Consider the following 6,705-nt stretch of genomic DNA (forward strand, 5'->3'; position numbering starts at 1 on the left):
AGAGAGAGAGAGAGAGAGAGAGAGAGAGAGAGAGAGAGAGAGAGAGAAGGAGAAAGAGAGAGAGCGAGACCATGTGAACTGCAGAATAACTTATTTTGACCCCTCTTGTTTCGCACAAAGAAGGATTTTATGGATGGTGATGTCATGGTGAGGCTGATACAGATGGCTACAGAGAGAAAGACAGGCAGACGAGCAGGGAAACAGAGAGACAGACCTGTAGAGCTCGAGGGCCTTGATTCTCATGTTTTTCACATATTGTATTGTCTCATAATATACGGGAAACCAGAACACGCAGAAACTGACCCCAATAATAGACGACCCTGATTATAAATGTCAAGTAAAAATAAAATATTTTCAATAAAGTAGTAGCTAAACCCCACATTTGTGTAGCTTGTCTATTAGTCTCAGACTCACACACTGTCATAGTTCGCATTTTTTTCCCCAGACTGTCCTTTGAGCTCTTCATCATCCATGACATTTGACTTGGAAATAGGGAACAGTTAGAGGTATGTAGCCAGAAATTCCAAAAATGTTTTTTACGTCTTGTCACATATGGACATGCTGGTTATTAGCATGAAACAAACAAAATGTGGAGAAACACAAATAGTTGTGGCGGCCAGAAGAAACACAAACAAATACACCAGAAGAGACTGAAACTCCTCATTGGGTTTTACATCTGAGTGTGTGTGTGTGTGTGTGTGACCTGTCTGGTCATTCATTAGCAGTCACTCACCAGGCTTTGACATCTAACTGCGTCTAACAAAACAGAAAGCACTGCTCTCCATTAAGCTCCTCTTATCCACTAAATCAGCTCTCTCCCTATAGGCTCACCGACTTTGATGACATTACTTCAAAGCAGTTTCACTTTAATCTTTAATGAAATAATAGCGCTAAAGAAGAAATGATTTAGGTCCCTTTTGAAGTTTCATTTCAACTATGAAAAATGTACAGGCATGTTGCTGTGAAATAAAACAGTTGAGCATGTAATCAGAGGATTTGCACCTATTTGACCTTGAACAAAAATAGATTCACTTATGTCTGACTTTGACGACTGCATTAAAGAGTTATAGGCTGTCTGAAAGGCTATCTGGGTGTTAAACAATTATCTTTGTTTCATTTTGTTAAAAGCTGAGAAGTCAGCATGAGTAGACATCTCTGGTGCTTTTATCTATTTAGAACCCCGAGGCCTTCCCAAGCCAGAAGAGATATATCCAGCGTGTTCTGGGTCCACACCAGGCTTCTTACCAGTTGTATGTGCCCGGTAAGCCTCTAAAGGGAGGCGTCTAGGAGGATCTTGAGGATGCTCGACCACCTCAGCTGGCCCATTTCGACATAAAGGAGCAGCAGCTCTACACTGAGCTCCCTCCGGATGACTGATGTACACACGGCCCCTTACACTACTGGTAGGAGAGGTAATGTAGTAAATTAATAATTAGTTAGTAAAGATTACAATTATACTGGATCAGAATCAGAGGATACTAGACTCAATCAGAAGGCAGAAAAAGGTATTTGCAATATTCAATGACCACACAAGACAAAGAGTTATGAAGTGATACCATATTTTTTTTTGAAAATACCAAATTAATATAAATAACCATAGCTTCTGTATACAGTTCAATTAAACAGATATCTCGGTTTCAATTCAGCAACAAAGTTTTTCTTTAGTCTCTCTTTTCTTAGGTTTTGAACCGCTGAGTTATTTCCAACTTCTTTCCTGTCTAGCTGGATGAAACCTAAAACAGGTTATTCAGAATCTCAATTCTCAATACTTGGATCCAACATTAGGTAGGTAACAGTATTGAAACAATACCCGGTTCAATATTATCTCTTTACAACATACTTCAACCTTACAATAGTTTACAGTTCACTGTGTCAGCGATAACAAAATCACCTGAAACCAAGGCACAATAATATGAATACTCATTCCATTTACTCAAACCAGTGAGCTTACAGATCAGTCCTTCCCCAGGCAACAGGGAATGCGTTGTAGGAAGGTAAGTGTATTTTCCAAGTCAAATCAAAAAAAGAGTCAAGTCAGAGTCTGGAATCTGGGGCTGTGCAAGTGGTGCTGAGTGTAAGAGTTGTGCTGGCCTTGTGCAGGTTACGATCTTCACCCTACCGCCATGGCAGGAGAGGGGCAAGGTTCAGGTTCTGGCTCTTAGTTCTTCAAATCAGAGGTCTTCAATCCAGGGATCTAGAAGTCTCGTCTGGGTTGGCTCGCCATCAACTTCAAATCAATTAAAACAAACCTGACCAATTTGGTTGCAGTTCCTCTGTGTCACTCTGCAGGTTTCAGTGAGCTCTCACACACACACACATCTACGAGATGTTTACCGTTCAGCAGAAGGTCCTCTCTCTCTACAGTGTCACCCAGCGTCTGACTAGCATATGCTGTCTAGCTTGCATACAGTGCTGCGGACCTGCGTTCTGATTGACTAAGGCACTTCTGTGTTGTTAACTCTTTGTGACCTGGGTTACACTGAGCTTCTCACCAGAGCTGAGCTTACTCAACGAAGGAAGCTCATTTTGGCCGCTTCTCTTGGTCACTACCGAAAGCTCATGACCAAAGCTGAGGTTGTGAATGTATAGATTTGCTCTCTGGTTCAGCTCCCTCTTCACCACAACGATCTGGGTACAACGTTCCCGTCACTGCTGACGAGGCACCGATCCGCCTTCCCATCTCACGCTCCATTTTACCCTCACTCGTGAACAAGACCCCGAGATACTTGAACTCCGTCGCTTGGGGCAGTGACTCAGTCCCAACCCCGATGGTGCAATCCACCGTAGAGAACCTTGGCCTCAGATTTGGGGGCAGTGACTCTCATCAAGGTTGACAGAAGTAATAAAGTGTGCCCTCTTGGTTCGTACTACGGAGCTTACATCTGTTCTCTACAACGTGATTGGTTGATGCCTTTATTCGTGGTGCGAAAGCTCTGAAAAATTGACTTTGCTTTTTTCCCTGCGTAATATTCTCTTTCTATGTGAAAGTAGTTATGACAAAAACAGTTCAAAATAATACATTGAATTTTGAATTAATTGCACGAAGAAGAAAAAAGAAGCCCCTGCTGTGTAAAAGCCTTTTGTCTGCTCTATGCATTCAGTGAAGAAGAGTCTGATGCTGGGAAGGTTTCAGGGCTAAGTGATGCTCTATGGGTTGATTGTGTCCATTGTTGTGAGAAACATAAAGGGACAACAACTATAGCGTTCATGAACTCTTGAAAATCGATGCATTGTAACAGCAGGTAAATTTGAACCGATAGCAGTTCTAGGTATAAAGTGAGCTGAGAGAACAACATGAAAGGCTATTTTATCAGCTCAAATGCATCATTGAGCAAGCACTGACAATTGCAAAATAACACGTGGCTTCAAAATTCAAAAGAACTTGCATTCAATGTTCAATTACCTTATTTGTTACTACTAAGTCTGCTCCACATCTATATTTATAGAAAGAAAACACTGTGACACCAATTTTAAGAATTTGAGTGTGTTGTTAATATTTACCAGGGCTGTGCCTTGATTGCCATGAACAAACCCCCGTAGCACTGCGTTATTCTCAGCCCAGTGACAGCTAATTAAAGTCAACATATTCATTCAGTGTTAGAGATTTACCAGGCTCCCTTGGTGTCCAGCCTAGTCAAGCTGCAACAGATAGTTACTGTTATTCCTCATTTTACATAAAAATATGTGCCTGATACTCCAGAGGAAAACTACATTAAGATTTAACATAATACCAATCATTGGATTCCATACTGTTTTGTGCAATACTGTATGATCTCTTAGCATATCTAACACAATGTCTATGGAACCTTTTGGACTATAATACGGTAGTGGAAGCATATTCAAGTGGAGTAGGACAGTAAAAGCAAAAAAACTATAAATAGATAAAAAAAATACAAACATATTGGGCTTCATGCAAGACGTGCTATAGGAACAAATTCCCACTTATTTTTGTTCCTATCCATTTTCTTTCTTTGTTAGAAGTCATTGATTTATTATGTAAACACAGGGTCCAACACAGGGAAACCTAGGTTTTAAAATATGAGGAACATAAAAAAAGCATGAATATTATATAATCAAATTTAGATTATGATTAGTTTATATAATGTAATATAATGACAGGTTTATTAAAAAAATACTATTGGTCCATTGATCCCATTAAGAAAATAAATGCCTTGGATGATACTGAGTGTGTTCAGCTTCTGAATGACTTCTACTGCTCTTTGATGCTTTTTAGATTTTCCTGTAACGCCATCACTGACCCTCTGGAAAATCACATGTTTACTAAGTGTACGTTTATTTAACAGAACCTCTATTTCACTGCTGCTGAAGTTCTTCTTTTGCCACACACTTCCAATTTATGATCAAGTGGGATTCATCATTCCACACACAAGAGCACGTTGGGTGGTCAAGAACATTTGGTGCATCTGGAGTTGACCTCTCTTACTTTTTCTCTTATCTGAAAATGAAGAAACTATAAAAGGTATTGAAGGGAATCTTGCTTCATGAGGCCCATTGACACATACAAAATAATAATAGTGTAGAACTTTACTTTAATGAAAATGTATGTCGTGTTAAACAATCTTTTTATTGATATTAATATTTGTAGAGCTTTTAAGAGGAGGCATACTTCTTTGTTCTGTACTATAATCTTTTATGGAATAAGTAATTTTCATCTTTCAGTGTCACTACTGGAACAGTATTGTTGCCACTGTTACATTGGAGAGGAGACAGTTGTACAGAAAAGGTGAGCAATAAAAGTCACTCTATGTGCTGAGATTTCAAGTTACCGAACTCTAAACCACAGTTTGCTTTTTACATTTGAATAAATGCATTGGCACTAATTGAAAAGTTGTATTCATATGAATCATTTGGTTTTTAAAAATGTAGTCTGTATACAATGATTATGTCAAGGCCACCAAACGTTAGCTTTCAGCTGAAACCAGAAACCCCATCACTACTGCTTTGATATTTATACCATATGAAGATAAAGGACCTGTATGGGGGACAAACTGAGGGGAAAAAACTGAATAAATAAATACAAATAAATACAAAAGAACAAGGTTGTAATATTTAAAAGTCCGTTTTTATTTCATTTCAATTCGGTTTAGTTTTTCAGAAAGGTTTCATCTTAGTTTTTTATATTTATTTATAAATATATATATTTATAGTTATAGTTTATAGTAGTTTTAGTTTGTTTTTGTTAGGACCAGGTATAATAATATAATATAATACATCAGTTATGTCAATTTGGACAGTTCCTCGTTTTTGTTGAAATCTGATTCCTTTTCATCATTGACTAGGCGAACTGTGTGTGGTGTCTAGCTCACCTCGGCTTATCTGGCCTGGTCTAGTTTGGACTGTAGTGGTGATGTGGTGATCCAAACTGAGGAGGCAGGTGTCAGCAAGACGTTCTAAAATGTCTTGAAGGTCTTGAAGCATCATCACGTTCTCTGTAAACCTCAAAAACGGTATTAATGTTAACATTACTGCCAACCCAAAAAGTTCCACAAAAGACCTCTCCATGTCAAAGTCCCGGGCTGAATGTCTGTCCCAGTACGTCCCTGGTTATAGCCTGCACAGTCTCCAGGTCTCAACCCGACTGTTAGACAGCACACTCCACCACCGCCATTAAAACACTAACTGGGGGAATATCTTTTAGAACAACGCCGTCCATCCCCTTCTCTAGATTTTTCCAGACGTGGAGGAAAATTCGGACATCCTGCACTTCCTCATGTTTGCTGCACCAAACCTCTTCTTTGTTTCTTGCCGTTAGTTTTATTTAAACTGCATCCACCTGAATTATACTGGACTTCTGATTTCTCACCTGAAAATATTGATGGTGATTTTTTTTTCTTGATCTCTGCTGCCTATGATGATGCTATGATGATGACCTTGTTAAATAATAAAGGCTACAGATTTGTACTTGTTAAGGAGCAACTGCTCCACCTCGACATTCTCAGTTGATGCTCACGTTGAGAATAGATTACATACAGGTTTCATTCTTTTTAAAATATATGTAGGCTTTTAAAAACAGGATCATATGAGCAATGAATGAACTTGACCAAACAATGAATGACATGTCTTTGATTGATGCTAGCTGCTGGTTTGTTTCGTCTCTTTTATTTGAATTTTATTAATGTTGTTTTGAACTTTTAGTTGTTCTGTTTTTTGAGTCTGTTATCTGTGATTTCATGTTGTGAAACCTTTATGCTGTCATATTCACCAAAAGGCCGTCGTGGTGTAACAATGAATATAAAAACATTCCTCTACGTCAGTCTCACATCCACAAATACCACCGTGCAAGTCTGAGCTTCTCAGAGCAGAGAGAACATGTTCGTGTTCTAAGTTGCCTCCACACACATTGAAACGCTCACACAAGCTCGGAAGACCCCCTCAAAGGAGCAAAACGTCTGCAAATACAGGAGCCAAGGATAAAAAAATATAAATAAAAAAACAGCGAAAGTATCTTAGACTCGGGAATAAAGATGTGCTTGGAGGGAAAGGGCATCCACAATCCCCAGTGTCCCCTAATCGGTTAGCCTCCAGCATCTCTTAAAGGGACACCAAAATCAGCATTGTCACCTATTTATGCAGCGATGAGGCCTTAAATGGCACTATGGAGCAGGTACAGGTGTTTGAGGGAGATAAGACCCCCATCTGCCTACTAGCACCCCCCCCACCCCCCCCCCCCCCCCCCCCACCCGA

Source organism: Anarrhichthys ocellatus, unplaced genomic scaffold (assembly GCF_004355925.1).
Source record: "Anarrhichthys ocellatus isolate YVR2014 unplaced genomic scaffold, GSC_Weel_1.0 scaffold94, whole genome shotgun sequence".
Lineage (NCBI taxonomy): Eukaryota > Metazoa > Chordata > Actinopteri > Perciformes > Anarhichadidae > Anarrhichthys > Anarrhichthys ocellatus.